The sequence below is a fragment of the Schistocerca gregaria genome, chromosome 2, assembly GCF_023897955.1.
Source record: "Schistocerca gregaria isolate iqSchGreg1 chromosome 2, iqSchGreg1.2, whole genome shotgun sequence".
In the NCBI taxonomy this organism is placed as follows: domain Eukaryota; kingdom Metazoa; phylum Arthropoda; class Insecta; order Orthoptera; family Acrididae; genus Schistocerca; species Schistocerca gregaria.
The window spans coordinates 771,156,461-771,181,238 of NC_064921.1; the positions used below are offsets into that span (position 1 = coordinate 771,156,461).

General features: G+C 48.3%; 22 non-coding genes across 22 annotated transcripts; 18 read left to right on the top strand and 4 right to left on the bottom strand.

The window, feature by feature from the left end:
- The first annotated feature begins 1,763 nt into the window (after positions 1-1,763).
- Trnam-cau (transfer RNA methionine (anticodon CAU)) lies at positions 1,764-1,836 on the top strand. The gene has a single exon. It is a non-coding gene; the product is annotated as a tRNA-Met (tRNA).
- A 296-nt stretch (positions 1,837-2,132) lies between these two features.
- Positions 2,133-2,204, top strand: Trnae-uuc (transfer RNA glutamic acid (anticodon UUC)). Its single transcript has one exon. It is a non-coding gene; the product is annotated as a tRNA-Glu (tRNA).
- A 199-nt stretch (positions 2,205-2,403) lies between these two features.
- Positions 2,404-2,477, top strand: Trnai-aau (transfer RNA isoleucine (anticodon AAU)). The gene has a single exon. It is a non-coding gene; the product is annotated as a tRNA-Ile (tRNA).
- A 596-nt stretch (positions 2,478-3,073) lies between these two features.
- Positions 3,074-3,145, bottom strand: Trnag-ucc (transfer RNA glycine (anticodon UCC)). The gene has a single exon. It is a non-coding gene; the product is annotated as a tRNA-Gly (tRNA).
- Positions 3,146-3,486: 341 nt separating this feature from the next.
- Positions 3,487-3,557, top strand: Trnag-gcc (transfer RNA glycine (anticodon GCC)). Its single transcript has one exon. It is a non-coding gene; the product is annotated as a tRNA-Gly (tRNA).
- A 381-nt stretch (positions 3,558-3,938) lies between these two features.
- Trnam-cau (transfer RNA methionine (anticodon CAU)) lies at positions 3,939-4,011 on the top strand. The gene has a single exon. It is a non-coding gene; the product is annotated as a tRNA-Met (tRNA).
- A 6,989-nt stretch (positions 4,012-11,000) lies between these two features.
- Positions 11,001-11,072, bottom strand: Trnag-ucc (transfer RNA glycine (anticodon UCC)). Its single transcript has one exon. It is a non-coding gene; the product is annotated as a tRNA-Gly (tRNA).
- A 341-nt stretch (positions 11,073-11,413) lies between these two features.
- On the top strand, positions 11,414-11,484 carry Trnag-gcc (transfer RNA glycine (anticodon GCC)). Its single transcript has one exon. It is a non-coding gene; the product is annotated as a tRNA-Gly (tRNA).
- Positions 11,485-11,865: 381 nt separating this feature from the next.
- Trnam-cau (transfer RNA methionine (anticodon CAU)) lies at positions 11,866-11,938 on the top strand. The gene has a single exon. It is a non-coding gene; the product is annotated as a tRNA-Met (tRNA).
- Positions 11,939-12,234: 296 nt separating this feature from the next.
- Trnae-uuc (transfer RNA glutamic acid (anticodon UUC)) lies at positions 12,235-12,306 on the top strand. Its single transcript has one exon. It is a non-coding gene; the product is annotated as a tRNA-Glu (tRNA).
- A 198-nt stretch (positions 12,307-12,504) lies between these two features.
- On the top strand, positions 12,505-12,578 carry Trnai-aau (transfer RNA isoleucine (anticodon AAU)). The gene has a single exon. It is a non-coding gene; the product is annotated as a tRNA-Ile (tRNA).
- Positions 12,579-20,236: 7,658 nt separating this feature from the next.
- Positions 20,237-20,307, top strand: Trnag-gcc (transfer RNA glycine (anticodon GCC)). Its single transcript has one exon. It is a non-coding gene; the product is annotated as a tRNA-Gly (tRNA).
- A 381-nt stretch (positions 20,308-20,688) lies between these two features.
- Trnam-cau (transfer RNA methionine (anticodon CAU)) lies at positions 20,689-20,761 on the top strand. The gene has a single exon. It is a non-coding gene; the product is annotated as a tRNA-Met (tRNA).
- A 296-nt stretch (positions 20,762-21,057) lies between these two features.
- Trnae-uuc (transfer RNA glutamic acid (anticodon UUC)) lies at positions 21,058-21,129 on the top strand. The gene has a single exon. It is a non-coding gene; the product is annotated as a tRNA-Glu (tRNA).
- A 198-nt stretch (positions 21,130-21,327) lies between these two features.
- Trnai-aau (transfer RNA isoleucine (anticodon AAU)) lies at positions 21,328-21,401 on the top strand. The gene has a single exon. It is a non-coding gene; the product is annotated as a tRNA-Ile (tRNA).
- Positions 21,402-21,997: 596 nt separating this feature from the next.
- Positions 21,998-22,069, bottom strand: Trnag-ucc (transfer RNA glycine (anticodon UCC)). The gene has a single exon. It is a non-coding gene; the product is annotated as a tRNA-Gly (tRNA).
- Positions 22,070-22,410: 341 nt separating this feature from the next.
- Positions 22,411-22,481, top strand: Trnag-gcc (transfer RNA glycine (anticodon GCC)). The gene has a single exon. It is a non-coding gene; the product is annotated as a tRNA-Gly (tRNA).
- Positions 22,482-22,862: 381 nt separating this feature from the next.
- On the top strand, positions 22,863-22,935 carry Trnam-cau (transfer RNA methionine (anticodon CAU)). The gene has a single exon. It is a non-coding gene; the product is annotated as a tRNA-Met (tRNA).
- Positions 22,936-23,231: 296 nt separating this feature from the next.
- Trnae-uuc (transfer RNA glutamic acid (anticodon UUC)) lies at positions 23,232-23,303 on the top strand. Its single transcript has one exon. It is a non-coding gene; the product is annotated as a tRNA-Glu (tRNA).
- A 198-nt stretch (positions 23,304-23,501) lies between these two features.
- Positions 23,502-23,575, top strand: Trnai-aau (transfer RNA isoleucine (anticodon AAU)). The gene has a single exon. It is a non-coding gene; the product is annotated as a tRNA-Ile (tRNA).
- A 596-nt stretch (positions 23,576-24,171) lies between these two features.
- On the bottom strand, positions 24,172-24,243 carry Trnag-ucc (transfer RNA glycine (anticodon UCC)). The gene has a single exon. It is a non-coding gene; the product is annotated as a tRNA-Gly (tRNA).
- Positions 24,244-24,584: 341 nt separating this feature from the next.
- Positions 24,585-24,655, top strand: Trnag-gcc (transfer RNA glycine (anticodon GCC)). Its single transcript has one exon. It is a non-coding gene; the product is annotated as a tRNA-Gly (tRNA).
- The last annotated feature ends 123 nt before the right edge of the window (positions 24,656-24,778 follow it).

The following is a 24,778-nucleotide window of genomic DNA, read 5'->3' on the forward strand; positions in this document are numbered from 1 at the left end:
GTGGGCATCCCGTATCAACTCGGCTACGTCAGAGCTTACTACCTGCCGCGGAGCTATGTCCTGGAAGCGGCGCTGGACAGGAACCGGAATGTTCGCCGACTGTATGCGGCAATGGTGGGGAGGCCACCCCCTCACAAGCTCGCTCTTCGCTTCCCCGCGACCAACTGGCGGCAGGTCTGGCTTAATGTTCATCATCCCGTGTTGCCCTCCGGCGTTAGGTCCCGGTGGTATAAACTGGTCAACAATACGGTGGCCACAAACCAACGTCTTTCGGACATCCGTCTGCTGCCGTCTGCCAACTGTGGTGCTTGTGGCGTTCCGGACACAAGGGAGCATCGCTTTCAGTGTCGCTTTGTGTCGGCTGTCTGGGACCTGTGTAGGGTCATGGTGGCTCTGATCAACCGGACGACACCCTCACACGTGACTGTCAGTGATGTTCTTGCGCCAGGGTTCCAACCCTTCCCTCGCACCAAGCACAATGCAACGGTGTGGCTCCTAGGCCACACGGTCTACGCAATTCTGGAGTGCCACGTTCAGGATGCGTCTACGTATTTAGCGTACTTGTGGGATGCACATTCCCATGTACAGCGGCTGAAGCATTACAACGAACTTTTCGCTAATTTTCTGCAAGCTGCGTTACATCATGGTTACGCAAAAACGTTCAATCATTGATATACGGAAAACTGTGTTGAAGACTGAAGAGGCTATCTATTCTTTTTCACTTGTCAATCATTTTTGTTGGCTTTGACTCGATGGTTTTGATACGTGTGTGAGGCCATTATGCGTTACAGAAGAAAAATGATTTTATACTACTTTTATTTGGAGCACAGCAGTGGTGCGTTTCGTTTCTCATATGGAAGTGACAGTATTATTTTACTTTTATTTTATTACATACTTCTTATGGACTTCGTAGTGAGTTTTTAGTTTGTCCTCTCCACGCGCATCTTGCTCACCGAGAATGGTCATTGAATTTCTTGTGTTTCTTTTAACGAAGAACTCTATTCAGACTTATAGTTCGTAGTCGCCCGTGGCTTCTTTTAGGATGGATATTTTATTTTGATATTTTCATCGTTTGGAGAGGTGCAGTGTCTTTTATTGTGCATTTCAGGGATGAACAGAAAATTTGATTTTGTGGAAGACTTTTCATTTATTACTTGATTTTCACGACATGATCCACGAGAGAAGCCGTCCGCGACGAGCGTATACCACCACGACAGATATGATAGCGTTGAAGCTCGCCGATGAAGGCATATTTTGGTGAGAGCAAGGAGGGCTACAGGGGTGTTGGGAGGCCCTATTAAATAAAAATAAAAATATAAAAAAAAGTGGTAGAATGCTCGCCTGCCACGCGGGCGGCCCGGGTTCGATTCCCGGCCGATGCATCATTTTGCTTTTCCCGCGGTAATGCTGCCGTGTGGCTTGCGCGCTTTACATGCACGATCCACAAGAATGTATAGCTGGATTCCTTTGAGAAGAACCGAGAACGCAGCACTAGCGGGTCCCCACTGGGACGCTCGCATCATGTTCTACAGACTAGCGTCGGCCTGGCCTCACAAGTTGCTGTGTCCAGGTGCCTCCGAGGCACTGAACTTTAACGACAAGGAGTGCTGCCTATCGTTGCAAAAGCTGCAGCAACACCGCAATCAACTGGGCCGGCAATGCACGTGTAGCAAACAGAACACGTTATCCAGGAAGTACAGTGTCTTCACGTCTAACATTGGGTGTGGTACTTACCCAGCTTCCAGGACAAACGGTTCACCGGTGCCTCGGTAGCGCAGTAGGCAGCGCGTAAGTCTCATAATCTTAAGGTCGTGAGTTCGATCCTCACCCGGGGCATTTAATTTTCTGTGACTGATGGTGGTGCTGTTGCTAGGACCCCAATTTATTTCTTGTTTGTTATCCACAACGCTTCAGCGGGAAAATGTTTACTTCCTGTTATTGCTACTTACAGCTTCCCTTTTCCTCTTCTCCCAGCAGAGCATGAAGCCAAAAGCATTGCTCTGAGACGTTTGAGGTGCGCGCCTTGCCAGTCAGCATGCGCAAAGATGCTCGCAAAGAGAGATGGGCGCCGACGCGGGAATCGGCACGAAATGGGCCAAGGGGCCGTCCGAACCGTCGAAGAAATGCACACATCCGGTGTGGTCTAGTGGCTAGGATACCTGGCTTTCACCCAGGAGGCCCGGGTTCGATTCCCGGTACCGGAACGGAATATTTTTTCACACTAATCGTGACGAGTTTGAGCTGTCAGAGCTGCCGTTTCCCGTCCTGCGAGCAATATAGCTACTGCTTCGTGACAGTCAGCAGGATATAGACGAGGGAAGCAGACACACGACTGCCATAGAAATGGTGTATGGCTTCATGCCACACGGTTCCAGCGAAGGGCTGAGCAACTGCGTCTGTCGAGGCCCGTTAGCTCAGTTGGTTAGAGCGTCGTGCTAATAACGCGAAGGTCGTGGGTTCGATCCCCCCATGGGCCACTACGCTTTTACTACTACGAAAAGGCAGCGCCGATTTCAGCTGGCGAGTGTGATGACCAAAAGATCATCACCCTGCGTGGAAGTTGACAGAGGTTCCGAACCCGACCTGTCGGGAAGCGCTACAGCATTCACTCGCCAATGGCCATAGTGTGCTCAATACACTGGTTCTCAACCGATAAAGAGAAAATGAAAGGAAATGTCCGATTGCCGATGCGTAACAACTTTGGCCCTTGTCAGTACTTGGGCGGGTGAGTGCATCGGAAAACAGGGTACTGTTGGCAGTTTTACTTCGTATTTTTCTTTCTCCTTTGTTTTCGGAGCCACAGCCCGATTCGGTCATGGAGACGCCACCGTGAAATGAAGGGGCGTGCTGTGTGTCCATCGCCTCGCCTCTCCTTACCTCTCTCAGTCGTTTCTCGTGCTTGTTGTTTTGATACAGGCCGATTTGAGAGCGTCAGCTCTCGCGTCAGCCGAGCAAAGTCGAGACAAGTCGAGACACACTACAGGCTGGTCTGCAGCGAGTAACAGGGAGGGAAAAAAAACATTAATTTCAAGGCGCGTGGCAAAAGTACTCAAACGCGAAATTAAAAGCCTGCTGCGGTGGCCGGGAATCGAACCCGGATCAACTGCTTGGAAGGCAACTATGCTGACCATTACACCACCACCGCACAAGCGAGCGCCCCGGCGCCGCACTGTGTCGGCTTCCCGCCTGTCGGCAGCGGCCGAAGGTGGTGGTACCTGGCAGGCGCATTTCGAGGTAGGCTAGGGGAGCACATCCAGACGCATTCGGACAGCATATCCGCGCACATTTCGCATCCTTTGGCAAGAGTCGGCTCCGGCGACGCAAGAGTACCCAGAGGACCGCGTTCTGGCGGCGATTTTAAGCAGTACAGTGCAGGGTTCAGCGTCTGCAGCATCTTCTCGACAGAATGCTATGGCGCTTGACGACAGTCCCACTTTCCCTCAAGACAACTGCTCGGGAAGCAGCGCGAAGTTGCTACCGGCCGGAGCATCGGTGGTTCAGTGGTAGAATGCTCGCCTGCCACGCGGGCGGCCTGGGTTCGATTCCCGGCCGATGCATCATTTTGCTTTTCCCGCGGTAATGCTGCCGTGTGGCTTGCGCGCTTTACATGCACGATCCACAAGAATGTATAGCTGGATTCCTTTGAGAAGAACCGAGAACGCAGCACTAGCGGGTCCCCACTGGGACGCTCGCATCATGTTCTACAGACTAGCGTCGGCCTGGCCTCACAAGTTGCTGTGTCCAGGTGCCTCCGAGGCACTGAACTTTAACGACAAGGAGTGCTGCCTATCGTTGCAAAAGCTGCAGCAACACCGCAATCAACTGGGCCGGCAATGCACGTGTAGCAAACAGAACACGTTATCCAGGAAGTACAGTGTCTTCACGTCTAACATTGGGTGTGGTACTTACCCAGCTTCCAGGACAAACGGCTCACCGGTGCCTCGGTAGCGCAGTAGGCAGCGCGTAAGTCTCATAATCTTAAGGTCGTGAGTTCGATCCTCACCCGGGGCATTTAATTTTCTGTGACTGATGGTGGTGCTGTTGCTAGGACCCCAATTTATTTCTTGTTTGTTATCCACAACGCTTCAGCGGGAAAATGTTTACTTCCTGTTATTGCTACTTACAGCTTCCCTTTTCCTCTTCTCCCAGCAGAGCATGAAGCCAAAAGCATTGCTCTGAGACGTTTGAGGTGCGCGCCTTGCCAGTCAGCATGCGCAAAGATGCTCGCAAAGAGAGATGGGCGCCGACGCGGGAATCGGCACGAAATGGGCCAAGGGGCCGTCCGAACCGTCGAAGAAATGCACACATCCGGTGTGGTCTAGTGGCTCGTAGTTGCGAGTCAGCCGCCGAGCGGGACGGACGTGTGGTGGAGCTGGACGTCTGGCTGTAGTAAACACAGGCTGAGTCGCTGCGTTTGAGGTTAGTGGTGCTGCTAAGCCGCTATTCGTGTTGCACTTGTATTCATGATGTTCTAGAATGAATAGGTCGAATTATTTGAGGAAAGACACAATCAAGTTTACTTTCGATCGAAATTTCGTTCGACCTAAAGCATTTGAAATTAAAGCATGGTTTATCGAAAAAGTATTGATTAACGGTGATGATGTTGTCGGAGTTTACCTCTCGTTTGTGACAAATGCTGTGTATCTGAAGATGAAAAGTCCAGAATTATGTAGTTCCATTGTGGATCGTTGGGGAGGTAGCGTGAAGTTTAATCATTCTGATGGGAATGTGAGTGACGTTGCTGTTAGTCATGCTGGGTACGGGATTCGTACGATCAGAGTGTTTGAGCTCCCTTTTGAAATTCCGCCCGAAGAACTTAATGTTGCCCTTCGGCCTTATGGCAGAATTATTTCCAATGTGGCAGAAAGGTGGTCTGAAGCTCATATGTTTCCTGTCTTGAACGGCGTAAGGCAAATTAAGATTGAATTACAGAAGCATGTCCCCTCTTATCTTAATATTTGTGGGTATCGTGCTTTGATTATCTATGATGGGCAACCGCGGACTTGCGCTTTATGCAATTCCACGGAACACATTCGTGCAGAATGTTCACGGAGGCGTGTCCCGCAGTTACCGCGTGACGAGATGCCGAGTTCCGGCCCTGTTGTTGGTATGAAGTTGTCATACGCTGCCGCTGCTGACTTCCGCAGCCGAGGCGAGTCGGTGCCGCCTGTGCGCGGGGAGCCTGCTGCCTCGCGGGCGGTTGTCGATGATACTCCGGCTTCAAGCTCTGGATTTGCGGATGGTCTGCCGATCAGCTCCGCGCCCCTCGAATCTATGCCGACGCCAACTTTTTCCAACTCTCCCACTGTGGTTGCTCGTTCTTCCGCGGACTCGGCCGAAGATCCCCAAATACCCGCAACGGAGGTTTCCTTGCGTCGTCAGGATTCCCACCAACGTGAGGATATTGCCACTAGCTTCCGAGGAGTGGACGCTTCAGGCATCCACTCTGCGGGACCTATGAACGAAGATAGAAATCTGGACATTGGTTTCACGTTGGCGCCCACAGAAGACACTTGCGTCAAGGAAACCACAACGAGCGATAGTGTAGAATTGGAGACTGGGTTGCTACCAGTGGGAGCCATGGAAAATGATGCGCCTCCTTCTGCCGTTGTGGAATGCGATACGCGGACTTTTGTCCGAAAAAAGGAACAGGCGACGTCAGACGTATCATCCGGTACTTCTCCTGACAGGTCGCAAACTTCATCTCCTGCTAGATCGCCGAAGAGATCTTCGAAGAAAGGCAAGAAGAGGAGATTGGCACACAAAGCAGCAGAGAGTTTAGCTCCTGCATTGCGGGAAAAGTTAAAACATTTAAGGGATAATGAACGACTACGAGAACAATGCCCAGTAGCACGAGTTAACGAGTGTACTGAAGCGGAGATGAGTCGTGCCGATGCAGATGATCTTCACCAACAACCTCGCGCACCGCTTGGCGTCGCAGGTTTGCAGACCGGCACTACTATGGATTTAGACCGAACTGTCTCAGGAAAAGGACTTGATTGGGCCGATGCCCAAGAAGATCGCACCGACCACGGAATGGAGATGGACCTGACACATGCTAGTGGCATTTAATTTTTTTTTTTAATGTCTATTTTTCTTTCTGACAGACAGAATGGAATGGTACAGACGTGACTCTGCATGGGGTATACTTCATTAGCCAATTTCTTTTACCTGCACCTATGCCAACGGAACTGACATATAATGTGACCACGATCAATATAAATCGGATTCGCAGTGAAACGAAAGTCGCTTCTTTAAAAGATTTCCTTTACCAGTCGGATACTGATATAGCCCTCCTACAGGAATTTAATGTCCACAACTTTTATGTCCCAGGTTTTCAAGAGATTTTAAATATTGCACCGGAAGCTACATGTGGGACTGCGATCCTTGTCAAAGATGGTATTGATGTGAAGGATATCTGTCTGTTAGAAAATGGGAGGGGCATCAGTTGTAAAATTTTTACTACTACTGTTTTAAATGTATATGTCCCCTCTGGTAACAACGCTAGAGATGATAGGGCTAATTTTTTTAAGAACGATATGGTCTATTTACTTAAGGGGAATCCGGCGGAAGCTTTAATCGGTGGTGACTTTAATTGTGTACTTCACAAAAAGGATCAGCGACCAAATTTTAACTTCTCCAGGGAACTGGCGGCTTTGGTGACAAACATGTAGTGGACAGACGTGTGGGAAAGCAAATACCCCACGTTAGTCAAATTTACGTACATCAGTAGTCGCTCGCAAAGCAGAATAGACAGAATATACGTCACAGCAAACCTGGAAAATAAAATCAGTAGTATCGAAGTAATTCCCACTACCTTTTCGGACCATCTCGCAGTGAAATGCAGCATTCGGTTTCAGAAGCAAGGAACGTATTGGGGTCGCCCCTTATGGAAGCTGAATACCCATATGTTGTTCGAGGGTGCCCTATCAAGAACAGTAGCGGAGGTATGGCAGGCTGCTCTACGTATGCGCCATAAATACAGCTCTCGCCTTGCGTGGTGGACCTCATGTGCTAAAAAGAAATTGAGATCATCCCTAATAGCTTACGGGAGGGAGCGAGCGATGTGGTCTCGCAATACCGTTGAATTTTACTATACATGCTTAAGGGAACTATCAGCTCAGCAGATGACTGATGAGGTTTTCATTGAAATAAAGAAGATCAAGGCTCACCTCATAAGTCTCAAGCGACAACAGCTGGAGGGTTTAAAAATTAAATCTCGTGTCCCGACAACGGTGGAGGACGAAAACGCATCGCTGTACCACTTACTCGAACATGAAAGAAATAGAAGACGAGCGTTTATTGCTTGTCTTAGAGTGGGCGATAACCGGGTGCTGACGGAACACTCTGACATTTTAAATGCAGTTTATGGATTTTATCGTACGTTATATACTGATACCCGGTATAATCTAGACTGTGCGAACGATTTGCTACGAACTACAGGTATCGACAACGTTATCAATGACGAGGACAATGTGTCCCTTACCACTGCGATCACATGTGAGGAGGTGTTTGATATACTTAAATATTCGCCTACCCGTAAGTCCCCAGGGCCTGATGGCTTGCCTGTAGAGTTTTATTGTAAATTTTGGCCTCTCATCGGTAATCAATTCACAGAAGTGATAAATGAAGTGTTGCAAGGTGTTACTGTTCCACGCGAGTTCAAAGAAAGCGTAACTGTGCTAATACCAAAGGGAAAGAACGCAACAGTTAAAGATCTCAATCAATTGAGACCAATATGTTTGATGAACTCGGATTATAAAATAATTGCACGTGTACTGAAGGAAAGACTGAGACCTCTAATGGAGAAGATCATAGGTGACCACCAAACCTGTCTCTCGGGGCGGAATATTTTTAAAACTGTTTGTGAATATAGGGATGTCTCTGCAATTTTTGCAACGTCATCCTCACCAGGAGGCCTTGCCTTTATCGACTTCTCAAAGGCTTTTGACAGGGTCAACCACTTATTTTTGTTCAGAACGTTGACCTATGTGGGTTTTAGTCAACATTTTGTGCAAGTTTTAATTAACATTGTTGAAGGCATCCAAACACAAGTGTCTGTAAATGGGCATTTCACTCCACCCATTGAAATTCGCAACGGCGTCCCGCAGGGAAGTCCTTTGTCAATGCTCCTGTATGTTGTTGCACTGGAGCCTTTACTAAGGAGACTCGATGTCGATCTTGAGGGCATCACGATATCTGGCGTTAACAACGTCACCAATGCATATGCTGATGACGTTGGAGTGGTTATTCGTAGTAACGAAGATTTAGAGAAATTAACTACGAATATTCAGATCTTTTGTGAAGCTACAGGCGCTAGGGTTAACGAGGTGAAGAGTTCGTTTTTAAATCTTAAAGGTCTTCAAGATGTCCGTTTGGAATGGGCACGCTCCGTCGATCGTCACACCGCTCTGGGTGTCACCTTTTACCGATGTCCGCTTCAGACCATGACCTACAATTGGAAGAAAGTACTGGATACAATCAGAGGAGCCACAATACTCAATCAGACCAGACATCTGAACATTAAACAACGAATCAGAATAATTAATTGGTCCATTTTATCAAAAGCTATATATATAGGTCAAATATTGCCAGTTTCGAAACCCATTGCCAAACGTATAATGAGTATCATTTGCCGATTTATATGGACAGGGAATATTTTTAGAGTAGCAGTCGGTACAGTTACGTTACCTTCCGCTGAAGGTGGCCTAGGTTTAACAGATATATGGCGGAAGACTACGGCGTTATATATAAAGAGGACCCTACAAATTATAGAAAAACATCCACATAGTATTACAGCCAGGCTGTATCGACTCCTACAGCCAGAAAATTTACGTCCACCCATAAATATAGGCGGAATTAATTATAAATTGAAATATATTCGCCAGTTCTTTTTAGAGATTAGCTACATGGACAGTATTGTCACGAATCCACAATCAAGGAATTGCAGGAAATTAATGGAACTCTTAACAACGAAAGAACATGTCAACAAAATGGAGTGCAGATATCCCGACAAAGACTGGAAAAGAATTTGGAAAAATATTAGTAATCGTGAACTGTCTTCCGACATTCAGGCAACCTGGTACCGAGTTGTTAATAACGTAGTTTCCACTAACGAAAAGTTGCACTCCATTGGTCTTAGTGACACGATTGTGTGCACCCGATGTGACGCAGTTGACACATTGATCCACCGCTTTCTCTGTGGCGGATACGCCGAAATATGGAGGGGACTCCAACGGCGGGTAGCCTTTATAACCAGAACTGTTAGTACTGAGATCAATGTTGAAAAATTACTCTTCCCCGATGGTGTTTTCTTCCCTGTCCCGAAAACCAATGCTGTGTTGTGGTTGTTTGGTAATTATGTACATTACGTTATATCTGAACACGGCAATGACCGTGTTTTAGAATACGAATTATACGAACGAGCAAAATATTATCAGATATGTACGCGCAGGGACCACAAAAAAACTTTTGGTAACATGTTACACATTCTGTTTCAGAGACAAAGGATTGGATAAACATCTTCATAGCCCTCGTCTACGAAAAATGTAGTCACAGGCCAAAGTAGGGGATCGCTGTTGAGGGTGAAGTACGGTGGGGACTTCGTGTGCCCCAGGGCCGCTACGGTAGCCGTGAAGGCCTCGGACAGAACCCCGAAACGGCACTGCGGCTTCACACTTACTGCTGGATGAACCCCATATCTCCAGCAACTACTTTCATCTATGATGATTTTCCAGGATCTCGGTAATATCGGAAGGTGGTTTCGTTGCACACAATGCAGTGGAAGCTTCTTGCACGTGTTCCTCAGTTACAATCTTTCTATTTTTGTTTAATTTTTTTCAGTATGAAGCAAGAGTGACAATTTATTAATTCCCAAGAAGCCTTAATTTTTCAATTTTCAGTTCTACGGAGGAGAAGCCTCACATGGCGAAGAAGCCAAACATCATTTCATTTCCCTAACTGTCACAGTAAATTTGAAAAAAAAAAATCAGTCGATATAGCATAGAAGCTCGCCGAAGAAGGCATAAAAGGAGAGCGAATGGATGGGCTGTGTGGGGAGAAGGGAGGCCCTAAAAAAAAAAAAAAAAAAAAAAAAAAAAAAAAAAAAAAAAAAAAAAAAAAAAAAAAAAAAGTGGCTAGGATACCTGGCTTTCACCCAGGAGGCCCGGGTTCGATTCCCGGTACCGGAACGGAATTTTTTCCACACTAATCGTGACGAGTTTGAGCTGTCAGAGCTGCCGTTTCCCGTCCTGCGAGCAATATAGCTACTGCTTCGTGACAGTCAGCAGGATATAGACGAGGGAAGCAGACACACGACTGCCATAGAAATGGTGTATGGCTTCATGCCACACGGTTCCAGCGTAGGGCAGCGCGAAGGTCGTGGGTTCGATCCCCCCACAGGCCACTACGCTTTTACTACTACGAAAAGGCAGCGCCGATTTCAGCTGGCGAGTGTGATGACCAAAAGATCATCACCCTGCGTGGAAGTTGACAGAGGTTCCGAACCCGACCTGTCGGGAAGCGCTACAGCATTCACTCGCCAATGGCCATAGTGTGCTCAATACACTGGTTCTCAACCGATAAAGAGAAAATGAAAGGAAATGTCCGATTGCCGATGCGTAACAACTTTGGCCCTTGTCAGTACTTGGGCGGGTGAGTGCATCGGAACACAGGGTACTGTTGGCAGTTTTACTTCGTATTTTTCTTTCTCCTTTGTTTTCGGAGCCACAGCCCGATTCAGTCATGGAGACGCCACCGTGAAATGAAGGGGCGTGCCGTGTGTCCATCGCCTCGCCTCTCCTTACCTCTCTCAGTCGTTTCTCGTGCTTGTTGTTTTGATATAGGCCGATTTGAGAGCGTCAGCTCTCGCGTCAGCCGAGCAAAGTCGAGACAAGTCGAGACACACTACAGGCTGGTCTGCAGCGAGTAACAGGGAGGGGAAAAAACATTAATTTCAAGGCGCGTGGCAAAAGTACTCAAACGCGAAATTAAAAGCCTGCTGCGGTGGCCGGGAATCGAACCCGGATCAACTGCTTGGAAGGCAACTATGCTGACCATTACACCACCACCGCACAAGCGAGCGCCCCGGCGCCGCACTGTGTCGGCTTCCCGCCTGTCGGCAGCGGCCGAAGGTGGTGGTACCTGGCAGGCGCATTTCGAGGTAGGCTAGGGGAGCACATCCAGACGCATTCGGACAGCATATCCGCGCACATTTCGCATCCTTTGGCAAGAGTCGGCTCCGGCGACGCAAGAGTACCCAGAGGACCGCGTTCTGGCGGCGATTTTAAGCAGTACAGTGCAGGGTTCAGCGTCTGCAGCATCTTCTCGACAGAATGCTATGGCGCTTGACGACAGTCCCACTTTCCCTCAAGACAACTGCTCGGGAAGCAGCGCGAAGTTGCTACCGGCCGGAGCATCGGTGGTTCAGTGGTAGAATGCTCGCCTGCCACGCGGGCGGCCCGGGTTCGATTCCCGGCCGATGCATCATTTTGCTTTTCCCGCGGTAATGCTGCCGTGTGGCTTGCGCGCTTTACATGCACGATCCACAAGAATGTATAGCTGGATTCCTTTGAGAAGAACCGAGAACGCAGCACTAGCGGGTCCCCACTGGGACGCTCGCATCATGTTCTACAGACTAGCGTCGGCCTGACCTCACAAGTTGCTGTGTCCAGGTGCCTCCGAGGCACTGAACTTTAACGACAAGGAGTGCTGCCTATCGTTGCAAAAGCTGCAGCAACACCGCAATCAACTGGGCCGGCAATGCACGTGTAGCAAACAGAACACGTTATCCAGGAAGTACAGTGTCTTCACGTCTAACATTGGGTGTGGTACTTACCCAGCTTCCAGGACAAACGGTTCACCGGTGCCTCGGTAGCGCAGTAGGCAGCGCGTAAGTCTCATAATCTTAAGGTCGTGAGTTCGATCCTCACCCGGGGCATTTAATTTTCTGTGACTGATGGTGGTGCTGTTGCTAGGACCCCAATTTATTCCTTGTTTGTTATCCACAATGCTTCAGCGGGAAAATGTTTACTTCCTGTTATTGCTACTTACAGCTTCCCTTTTCCTCTTCTCCCAGCAGAGCATGAAGCCAAAAGCATTGCTCTGAGACGTTTGAGGTGCGCACCTTGCCAGTCAGCATGCGCAAAGATGCTCGCAAAGAGAGATGGGCGCCGACGCGGGAATCGGCACGAAATGGGCCAAGGGGCCGTCCGAACCGTCGAAGAAATGCACACATCCGGTGTGGTCTAGTGGCTAGGATTCCTGGCTTTCACCCAGGAGGCCCGGGTTCGATTCCCGGTACCGGAACGGAATTTTTTCCACACTAATCGTGACGAGTTTGAGCTGTCAGAGCTGCCGTTTCCCGTCCTGCGAGCAATATAGCTACTGCTTCGTGACAGTCAGCAGGATATAGACGAGGGAAGCAGACACACGACTGCCATAGAAATGGTGTATGGCTTCATGCCACACGGTTCCAGCGTAGGGCTGAGCAACTGCATCTGTCGAGGCCCGTTAGCTCAGTTGGTTAGAGCGTCGTGCTAATAACGCGAAGGTCGTGGGTTCGATCCCCCCACGGGCCACTACGCTTTTACTACTACGAAAAGGCAGCGCCGATTTCAGCTGGCGAGTGTGATGACCAAAAGATCATCACCCTGCGTGGAAGTTGACAGAGGTTCCGAACCCGACCTGTCGGGAAGCGCTACAGCATTCACTCGCCAATGGCCATAGTGTGCTCAATACACTGGTTCTCAACCGATAAAGAGAAAATGAAAGGAAATGTCCGATTGCCGATGCGTAACAACTTTGGCCCTTGTCAGTACTTGGGCGGGTGAGTGCATCGGAACACAGGGTACTGTTGGCAGTTTTACTTCGTATTTTTCTTTCTCCTTTGTTTTCGGAGCCACAGCCCGATTCGGCCATGGAGACGCCACCGTGAAATGAAGGGGCGTGCCGTGTGTCCATCGCCTCGCCTCTCCTTACCTCTCTCAGTCGTTTCTCGTGCTTGTTGTTTTGATACAGGCCGATTTGAGAGCGTCAGCTCTCGCGTCAGCCGAGCAAAGTCGAGACAAGTCGAGACACACTACAGGCTGGTCTGCAGCGAGTAACAGGGAGGGGAAAAAAACATTAATTTCAAGGCGCGTGGCAAAAGTACTCAAACGCGAAATTAAAAGCCTGCTGCGGTGGCCGGGAATCGAACCCGGATCAACTGCTTTTTTTTTTTTTTTTTTTTTTTTTTTTTAAAGAAATTGCATGACAACATGCAGAGCTAGTGGCGTCAAAATTAACACACATACTTTATGTGACTCAAAAGCCGAACGAGTTACTTCCCGACGTTGTTTTAGATGTGCAAGTGATAGTCAAAACTCGCTGTGTCGGCACTCTGCCAACCATTTCGCTAGTTAACACCGGTCTTGTTGTGTGTGTTTCAAGCTCAAGAGCATCTCCAAGCAAAAAATGGTCAACAGCAACATTCAGACGGTTTCGAACTGCTCAATTGCTACATTAAAACGTTATGTTTCTTTTTCAGAACTGGAAAAACACAAGCGTAACAGCATTCGAACCTGTAATCTTCAGATCCGAAGTCCGACGCCTTATCCATTTTTTTTTTTTTTTTTTTTTTAGCGTGCAGAGCACATTGGATTAGCAGTCCAACGCCTTAACCACTTTTTTTTTTTTTTTTTTTTAATCTTCAGATCCGAAGTCCGACGCCTTATCCATTTTTTTTTTATTTTTTTTTTTATCTTCACATCCGAAGTCCGACGCCTTATCCATTTTTTTTTTTTTTTTTTTTTACTTTTAATTGTTTAATCGGCCAGGAATCGAACCCGGGCCGCCCGCGTGGCAGGCGAGCATTCTACCACCTTTTTTTTTTTTTTTTTTTTTTCAAAATCTCGAGGCCTGGCCGCGATGTCTCCACCCAGTCCTGTTGCTGAGGCGTGTCTTTATCATAGTTTTCAATAAGAAATTTTACAACTTGTGTATACGTAGATATATGCTGTTTTGCCTTCGAAATCCTGAACCAAAAGATGCTTCATTTGAAACAAAAAATTTATGTCATGCCGAGGCAATAGAGATTGAAGGTTATAGCTTTAGTGCTTTTTTTTTTTTTTTTTTTTTCTCATCCACTGCTTCTCGGCAACCTAGCATACTTCTTTGTAATATATAATAAAGTTGTGGGAATAATGGACCCTGAACCTGTATATTATTTTTTTTTAATTTCTGTTTAGTTTTTTTTTATTGTTATTATTATTATTTTTGTTTGTTTGTTATTTTTTTATTGTAAAAGAAAAATCTTCATGGAATGTGAAGAAGGAATTTTATGTTAAGGCACTAATTCCATAGCCTCCTTTCCTTCTTGAGATTAATAGTAATAATAAAAAAGTATGTTCCCTTCCATGGAAACAAATGAGACTTCCTTCTCAGTCATAAAATGAATGTATAAGAAAACAATTTATCTTTAACCCTGCGATACTGGCTTTCGGCTTCGGCTTCTTCTGTGCAATAAACAAAATAGCCTTCTTTGCCAGCAGAAGATAAGTGATTGTAATATGAAACTGTAAAAGTGTACTTCTCCCCAATTGTTTTTGTTTAAGCGTCGTTTCGCTTAAATAAACGATTTTTGTTTATCTCGTTGGCTTGTCAACCAATGCCCAGTCGCTCGAATACAATTTTAAGCATATTGCCGTAGTTTTTCTTGTGGTCTTTGTATTTCAGGGCGTTATAAAAAGCACACTTCAAGTACATGTAAAAATCAGTGGAATTGTCATTTCCCAGGTGATTAATTACGTAATTCACATAGTGTCCCATTAACCAATGGACCGAGTTGTTTTTTGCTGCTGGAAAATAGCAAGTCTGAGGCCTGAGGAATGTAACAGGGGGAAAATTTTCCACCGAAGATCTCGTAAGAAAAGCCAGTTGTTCCCTAATCCAATTACAGAGTTGTAGATTGCCACCGCACGTGAATCTGTGCACTAACGTGTCGATCAATTTACATTTGAGACATAGGTTCGTGTCGCTAACGCCGATTGCATGTAACCTTTCATTGGTGCTTACGGTCTCATTCACTGTTTTATACCACGCTGACTTGACGTCCGATGGTAGACCACGCATATTAATATTTTTCCATATGGCGTCCCAATCAGTGTGTGGGTATTTTCTTTCCAATTTGTTTCTCCCCTCCATTTTCTTTCGATGGGACAGAATATCGCGGGCCGTGATCCGTCGTGAGTTGATGATGACACCGCCGAGATAGCTGAATTCCACAAAATATACACGAACGTACTGGAGCCGGTTATTTATTTTTTGCACATTCACCGGCGCCTGTAAACTGGCAGGCCTGACAACTTCAAATAATTTAGTTGTAATGCTATCAGCGTGGTCGCTAAGGATAGTGGCGGTCCTTTTTATAAAAAGCGCAGACGCCTTATTTCTGATGTCAACTAACCCCAAACCTCCATTCCTGGGATCTAAGGTCGCAGTTTTTGCGTCGACTCTGAATATATCCCCTCTCCAAAGATAGCTGGCAATGGTAGACATTATCTTTTTTCCAATCATTTTCGGTAGTGGGAGGATCTGTGCTATAAAGTAACTCCTGGAGAGAATGCAGTGGTTAATGAAAATCACCCTCTGAACTTGGTTCAAGTTACGGTGGAGGTTTTCTCTTGTTGTTCCAAGAAGTTGTCCCGACGTATTCCTCCAATTGATAGCTGCCATTTTTAACGGACAAGGTGTCAGTGTTATTCCTAGTGCTTTGCATTGGGTGACCATTGTGGCCCAGGCTAAGGTGGTATGTTGAAAACCCCGCAGGTTTAGGAGTTTGCTTTTGTTTGCGTTGACACCTGCTCCGGAGACTCTACAGTACTTTTTAATTAGCGTTTCCAATTTCAAAATGTCGTCGGGATTTCGCAGGACGACTCCGACATCATCGGCATAGGCGTTTATGACTGTTCGGTGACCAGATAATGTGATGCCAGTTAGAGTGGCATGAACACTGCGGAGGAAAGGTTCTAATGAAAGCACGAATAGGAACATGGAGAGGGGGCTTCCTTGAGGAACGCCGCGCCTGATCTGAATCTGCTTTGTCCTCTGGCAGTTAACTGATATACAAGCGCTGATGCCTGTTGCAACATTGCTGATCACACTTACGACTCGCTCATTAAAACCTATTTTGTTCAGTGTGGCACTAAGGAATCTATGATCCACACGATCAAATGCTTTCTGGAAGTCAATAAACATGATAGCACATTTTATGGTGGTCACAGCAGTGATGGCAATTATATCTCTATATTCAGCTATGCTTTTGAAAATGCTCTTGGTAGGCACACAGGACTGGTATGGACTTACTATCTTTTTGGCCAACTGAGAGAGTCTGTTGTTTAAAATTCTGCCGATGATTTTATAATCAGAGTTTAACAGGGAGATAGGACGAAAGTTGTTGAGGTTTCTATTTGCAGCATTTTTTGGGATTAGTACTATTGTGCTCTCTTTAAAAACAGCAGGTAAATGCTTTCCCTGAAGCACCTCGTTCGTCATTCGGGTAAACATGTCACCAATCAGTGGCCAGTATCGTTTATAAAATTCAACAGGCAAACCATCCGGTCCCGGCGATTTCCTCAGAGGAGATTTGCAGATGATTCTGTGGATATCTTCGTTAGTACACTCAACGAGAAGGTCTTCGTTTTCCTCGTCCGAGACCTGTGGAGCTATGTAACTAAGGAACTCATCGAAGGACTCTTCACATACCGGGTTGGCAGTGTATAGGTCTTCGTAATATTTGTGCACTGCATTGACGATGTCTCTCTGAGTCGTGAGTGTCTCGCCAGTTTCAGACTGAAGTCCATCAATGAAGGTGCGTCTCCTGTTTCTTTCGTGCTTCAGTAGATGGTACAAGGAAGCATGTTCATCCTCCACGACTGTCTTAGCCTTGGATTTTAATTTCAGACCCTCCATCTGCTGTCTTTTAAGACTGAGCAATTTGGCCTTAGTTTGCTTGATATCTGCCAGACGGACGTTGGAAGTGTTTGCCTGCTCATATAAATTTCGCAGCATGGTATAATAAAATTCGATGGAATTTTTCAAGTCTTTCGATCGTTGTACACTATACTGGATGAGAACTTTTCTCAGTTTAGGCTTTGCCCTGTTGCACCACCAGTCTAGTACTGAGACGTGTCTATCTGCAGAGCGGAGGCACAATGCCCACGCTTCTGTCAAACTTTCTTCTAGTCCGTCGTCCTGCATCAGTGACGTATTAAGGTGCCATGAACTTCTAAAACGGCGAGTGGGTTGCGCAGTAAGGTTGATGGAAGCTAGCACGGAGCTATGATCAGAAAAGTAAACTGGAATCGTCTCTGCTTTAATGAAGGAGCTAACTAGACTTTGCGATATGTAGAGTCTGTCGATCCTGCTACGTGAGTGAGGACCTAGGAATGTAAATGCCACAAAAGTGGGATACATTATTTCCCAAGCATCTTTAAGCTGTAAAACAGTGACGAAACGCTTCAGTTCACTGCAGTTATTAAAATTCGGAACCTGGTCTTTCTTATTTATCACACAATTAAAATCACCGCCTATTATAAGATCTTTTGGGTTTTTCCGTAATAAATAAATGATTTCTTCTTTATAGAACTGTGCTCTTTCCATTCTATTGGATGTGCCAGAAGGGGCATACAGATTGATAAGGGTAGAACCAAAGACTTTTATACCTATCGCTCTGCCGGAGTCCAACCTCTCGATATCTGAGACAGGAATCCCCTCCCTGACTAAAATTGCTGTACCGACGTTGGTGTCAAGTGAGACATTTAAAATCGCCAAATATCCAGGCACTGTAAGATTAGTCAGCACTACTTCCTGTAGGAAAGCAATGTCCGTCCCTGACTCATATAAATAATCCTTGAGTGCTGTAACTTTAGTCACGGATGTAATCCTGTTAATATTGATAGTCGTAATTGTATATGCCTGGGACATTTAGTTTGCATAAAAAGTAAATAAGTGATTAAAAAGATAACAAAATATTAATAAAAAAAAAAAGAAAAGAGATGTGCAGCTTCTAGAAGAGAGAAACGACTCCGCTTAAACAAACATCTAAAAGAATAGTCAGTATTTGAAGCTCGGTAAACACTTCATCTGGTTCCTCTGAAATATGACTAAGACAGTAGTACAATTAGAAATGAAACTGGTTCAACAAAATCCCTTTTTTTTTCATCTTACAGCCTCATTTTGGTGCAGGATTCCGAACATCTCGGGTTTTAGTTTTACCGAGGGGCTTTGCATCACTAATGTCACTTGAAGGTACCTCCTTAGGTCTTTCCGTGATGATTTCATACAAGACGTTCTTGGCCGTCGCTTCCTCTTGTGCTGGTTGTTGTTTGCTTTGGTTACGGGAAGCTTTGAGAGTAGGTAGCGGTTTGAGTCGGCGTCTTCGGACATCTTGGTTCAACGCGCCGTCATTCGGATTGTCTATCTTTACCACCGTTGTGACCGAAGCTGCCTCAACAGCGTCCTTTTTACGAGTGCCATTTCCTTGTTCTTCCGTCACTAGCTCCAGAGCACTGACTGAGTCGGCGGTTTGTGGGTCTGTAAGTTCTTGAGTTGGGTTCCGCTCCGTCACCTCTTGTGCTTCGGAGTGCGCCTCTTCCGTCTCCGCGACAATCGTTACTGCGTCCCCTCCGTGGACCGTTTGTACCTGTTCAGCCGCCGACAGCGGCCGGGTTGCCTCAGCGGCTGTCGTCACGTCAATACATGTACTGTTTGTTTCCTCGAGCACATCCGCATTACACTGCTTCTGCTTGCGGGTGGAAGGCGAATTACGGGCGGACTCGCCGTCCGAGCCGTCATCGGTCGTTTCCAACGGTCGCTTCTTATTCTGGAGATCGCAATCGGGAACAGAAGGGTGTGATGTAATGACGCTCAGGGGAGGGAACTCCGTAGTAGTTATGGCGGGCACTGCAGAAGTACATGCACCACTGTCGTTAACCGAAAGAAGGGAAGTGCTATTTGGTAAGACATCGCTGAGGGTCAGTTTTTGACGCTGTGTTAGATTGTTCCTAAGAACAAAAACACGGCGCGGACAATCTTGTCGGAAATGACCTGTCTCATTGCAAATATTGCACGTGCGCTCCTGACCAGAATACACAACATGTGCTTTATGGCCTGCAACGGATATATGGGACGGAATGTTGGCTTTCACCTCCATTTCAACGGATCTAATGCCATTAAAACACTGTATCTTGTATAGCTTCGACCATCTTTCGTTATAGATAGATTTAACTTCGCCATATTTAGATAGAGCGTCCTTGATCAACTGATTATCAATTTCAATTGGAACATTCAAAATCCTGACATTGGTGTACATGATATCAGCTTTTCGTACAGAGACATTACTTTTTGAACCGTCTCGATGAACAAATTCGACGGAATTACCCCATTTTGCAAGCAACTTATCGACTGTCACTGAGTTCAGAAATTTAACAAAAACACAGTATTTTTCAGCATCTAATTGCGTGGTATGAACAGAGTCAGAATTAATACCGATTACCTCAGTCAGCCAATCGTGGATTTCCAGCGCAGTGGGTTGGACCGGCCGTGTTCCTTTCTCGAACGAGAAGACTAAAGTATTCTTCCTGACGGTGTCAGACATGGTCGTCGGTTCCGACGAAATTCCGGCAACAACCGAAATTGCGGCGAAGCACGAGACGTGGAACGGACGAAAGCACTATAAAAACACTTATCAGAGACACCACTCAAAAAATAACAGCGAAAATGTACAGCTAACTTCACGTAAACACCAAACACCGGCGATAGCGCTAACGTACGCGGAGTAAACAACAAGCACGTCCGACCGCGGCGACGGCTAAAGCCAGAATGGAAGGCAACTATGCTGACCATTACACCACCACCGCACAAGCGAGCGCCCCGGCGCCGCACTGTGTCGGCTTCCCGCCTGTCGGCAGCGGCCGAAGGTGGTGGTACCTGGCAGGCGCATTTCGAGGTAGGCTAGGGGAGCACATCCAGACGCATTCGGACAGCATATCCGCGCACATTTCGCATCCTTTGGCAAGAGTCGGCTCCGGCGACGCAAGAGTACCCAGAGGACCGCGTTCTGGCGGCGATTTTAAGCAGTACAGTGCAGGGTTCAGCGTCTGCAGCATCTTCTCGACAGAATGCTATGGCGCTTGACGACAGTCCCACTTTCCCTCAAGACAACTGCTCGGGAAGCAGCGCGAAGTTGCTACCGGCCGGAGCATCGGTGGTTCAGTGGTAGAATGCTCGCCTGCCACGCGGGCGGCCCGGGTTCGATTCCCGGCCGATGCATCATTTTGCTTTTCCCGCGGTAATGCTGCCGTGTGGCTTGCGCGCTTTACATGCACGATCCACAAGAATGTATAGCTGGATTCCTTTGAGAAGAACCGAGAACGCAGCACTAGCGGGTCCCCACTGGGACGCTCGCATCATGTTCTACAGACTAGCGTCGGCCTGGCCTCACAAGTTGCTGTGTCCAGGTGCCTCCGAGGCACTGAACTTTAACGACAAGGAGTGCTGCCTATCGTTGCAAAAGCTGCAGCAACACCGCAATCAACTGGGCCGGCAATGCACGTGTAGCAAACAGAACACGTTATCCAGGAAGTACAGTGTCTTCACGTCTAACATTGGGTGTGGTACTTACCCAGCTTCCAGGACAAACGGTTCACCGGTGCCTCGGTAGCGCAGTAGGCAGCGCGTAAGTCTCATAATCTTAAGGTCGTGAGTTCGATCCTCACCCGGGGCATTTAATTTTCTGTGACTGATGGTGGTGCTGTTGCTAGGACCCCAATTTATTTCTTGTTTGTTATCCACAACGCTTCAGCGGGAAAATGTTTACTTCCTGTTATTGCTACTTACAGCTTCCCTTTTCCTCTTCTCCCAGCAGAGCATGAAGCCAAAAGCATTGCTCTGAGACGTTTGAGGTGCGCGCCTTGCCAGTCAGCATGCGCAAAGATGCTCGCAAAGAGAGATGGGCGCCGACGCGGGAATCGGCACGAAATGGGCCAAGGGGCCGTCCGAACCGTCGAAGAAATGCACACATCCGGTGTGGTCTAGTGGCTAGGATACCTGGCTTTCACCCAGGAGGCCCGGGTTCGATTCCCGGTACCGGAACGGAATTTTTTCCACACTAATCGTGACGAGTTTGAGCTGTCAGAGCTGCCGTTTCCCGTCCTGCGAGCAATATAGCTACTGCTTCGTGACAGTCAGCAGGATATAGACGAGGGAAGCAGACACACGACTGCCATAGAAATGGTGTATGGCTTCATGCCACACGGTTCCAGCGTAGGGCTGAGCAACTGCATCTGTCGAGGCCCGTTAGCTCAGTTGGTTAGAGCGTCGTGCTAATAACGCGAAGGTCGTGGGTTCGATCCCCCCACGGGCCTCTACGCTTTTACTACTACGAAAAGGCAGCGCCGATTTCAGCTGGCGAGTGTGATGACCAAAAGATCATCACCCTGCGTGGAAGTTGACAGAGGTTCCGAACCCGACCTGTCGGGAAGCGCTACAGCATTCACTCGCCAATGGCCATAGTGTGCTCAATACACTGGTTCTCAACCGATAAAGAGAAAATGAAAGGAAATGTCCGATTGCCGATGCGTAACAACTTTGGCCCTTGTCAGTACTTGGGCGGGTGAGTGCATCGGAACACAGGGTACTGTTGGCAGTTTTACTTCGTATTTTTCTTTCTCCTTTGTTTTCGGAGCCACAGCCCGATTCAGTCATGGAGACGCCACCGTGAAATGAAGGGGCGTGCCGTGTGTCCATCGCCTCGCCTCTCCTTACCTCTCTCAGTCGTTTCTCGTGCTTGTTGTTTTGATATAGGCCGATTTGAGAGCGTCAGCTCTCGCGTCAGCCGAGCAAAGTCGAGACAAGTCGAGACACACTACAGGCTGGTCTGCAGCGAGTAACAGGGAGGGGAAAAAAACATTAATTTCAAGGCGCGTGGCAAAAGTACTCAAACGCGAAATTAAAAGCCTGCTGCGGTGGCCGGGAATCGAACCCGGATCAACTGCTTGGAAGGCAACTATGCTGACCATTACACCACCACCGCACAAGCGAGCGCCCCGGCGCCGCACTGTGTCGGCTTCCCGCCTGTCGGCAGCGGCCGAAGGTGGTGGTACCTGGCAGGCGCATTTCGAGGTAGGCTAGGGGAGCACATCCAGACGCATTCGGACAGCATATCCGCGCACATTTCGCATCCTTTGGCAAGAGTCGGCTCCGGCGACGCAAGAGTACCCAGAGGACCGCGTTCTGGCGGCGATTTTAAGCAGTACAGTGCAGGGTTCAGCGTCTGCAGCATCTTCTCGACAGAATGCTATGGCGCTTGACGACAGTCCCACTTTCCCTCAAGACAACTGCTCGGGAAGCAGCGCGAAGTCGCTACCGGCCGGAGCATCGGTGGTTCAGTGGTAGAATGCTCGCCTGCCACGCGGGCGGCCCGGGTTCGATTCCCGGCCGATGCATCATTTTGCTTTTCCCGCGGTAATGCTGCCGTGTGGCTTGCGCGCTTTACATGCACGATCCACAAGAATGTATAGCTGGATTCCTTTGAGAAGAACCGAGAACGCAGCACTAGCGGGTCCCCACTGGGACGCTCGCATCATGTTCTACAGACTAGCGTCGGCCTGGCCTCACAAGTTGCTGTGTCCAGGTGCCTCCGAGGCACTGAACTTTAACGACAAGGAGTGCTGCCTATCGTTGCAAAAGCTGCAGCAACACCGCAATCAACTGGGCCGGCAATGCACGTGTAGCAAACAGAACACGTTATCCAGGAAGTACAGTGTCTTCACGTCTAACATTGGGTGTGGTACTTACCCAGCTTCCAGGACAAACGGTTCACCGGTGCCTCGGTAGCGCAGTAGGCAGCGCGTAAGTCTCATAATCTTAAGGTCGTGAGTTCGATCCTCACCCGGGGCATTTAATTTTCTGTGACTGATGGTGGTGCTGTTGCTAGGACCCCAATTTATTTCTTGTTTGTTATCCACAACGCTTCAGCGGGAAAATGTTTACTTCCTGTTATTGCTACTTACAGCTTCCCTTTTCCTCTTCTCCCAGCAGAGCATGAAGCCAAAAGCATTGCTCTGAGACGTTTGAGGTGCGCGCCTTGCCAGTCAGCATGCGCAAAGATGCTCGCAAAGAGAGATGGGCGCCGACGCGGGAATCGGCACGAAATGGGCCAAGGGGCCGTCCGAACCGTCGAAGAAATGCACACATCCGGTGTGGTCTAGTGGCTAGGATACCTGGCTTTCACCCAGGAGGCCCGGGTTCGATTCCAGGTACCGGAACGGAATTTTTTCCACACTAATCGTGACGAGTTTGAGCTGTCAGAGCTGCCGTTTCCCGTCCTGCGAGCAATATAGCTACTGCTTCGTGACAGTCAGCAGGATATAGACGAGGGAAGCAGACACACGACTGCCATAGAAATGGTGTATGGCTTCATGCCACACGGTTCCAGCGTAGGGCTGAGCAACTGCATCTGTCGAGGCCCGTTAGCTCAGTTGGTTAGAGCGTCGTGCTAATAACGCGAAGGTCGTGGGTTCGATCCCCCCACGGGCCGCTACGCTTTTACTACTACGAAAAGGCAGCGCCGATTTCAGCTGGCGAGTGTGATGACCAAAAGATCATCACCCTGCGTGGAAGTTGACAGAGGTTCCGAACCCGACCTGTCGGGAAGCGCTACAGCATTCACTCGCCAATGGCCATAGTGTGCTCAATACACTGGTTCTCAACCGATAAAGAGAAAATGAAAGGAAATGTCCGATTGCCGATGCGTAACAACTTTGGCCCTTGTCAGTACTTGGGCGGGTGAGTGCATCGGAACACAGGGTACTGTTGGCAGTTTTACTTCGTATTTTTCTTTCTCCTTTGTTTTCGGAGCCACAGCCCGATTCAGTCATGGAGACGCCACCGTGAAATGAAGGGGCGTGCCGTGTGTCCATCGCCTCGCCTCTCCTTACCTCTCTCAGTCGTTTCTCGTGCTTGTTGTTTTGATATAGGCCGATTTGAGAGCGTCAGCTCTCGCGTCAGCCGAGCAAAGTCGAGACAAGTCGAGACACACTACAGGCTGGTCTGCAGCGAGTAACAGGGAGGGGAAAAAAACATTAATTTCAAGGCGCGTGGCAAAAGTACTCAAACGCGAAATTAAAAGCCTGCTGCGGTGGCCGGGAATCGAACCCGGATCAACTGCTTGGAAGGCAACTATGCTGACCATTACACCACCACCGCACAAGCGAGCGCCCCGGCGCCGCACTGTGTCGGCTTCCCGCCTGTCGGCAGCGGCCGAAGGTGGTGGTACCTGGCAGGCGCATTTCGAGGTAGGCTAGGGGAGCACATCCAGACGCATTCGGACAGCATATCCGCGCACATTTCGCATCCTTTGGCAAGAGTCGGCTCCGGCGACGCAAGAGTACCCAGAGGACCGCGTTCTGGCGGCGATTTTAAGCAGTACAGTGCAGGGTTCAGCGTCTGCAGCATCTTCTCGACAGAATGCTATGGCGCTTGACGACAGTCCCACTTTCCCTCAAGACAACTGCTCGGGAAGCAGCGCGAAGTCGCTACCGGCCGGAGCATCGGTGGTTCAGTGGTAGAATGCTCGCCTGCCACGCGGGCGGCCCGGGTTCGATTCCCGGCCGATGCATCATTTTGCTTTTCCCGCGGTAATGCTGCCGTGTGGCTTGCGCGCTTTACATGCACGATCCACAAGAATGTATAGCTGGATTCCTTTGAGAAGAACCGAGAACGCAGCACTAGCGGGTCCCCA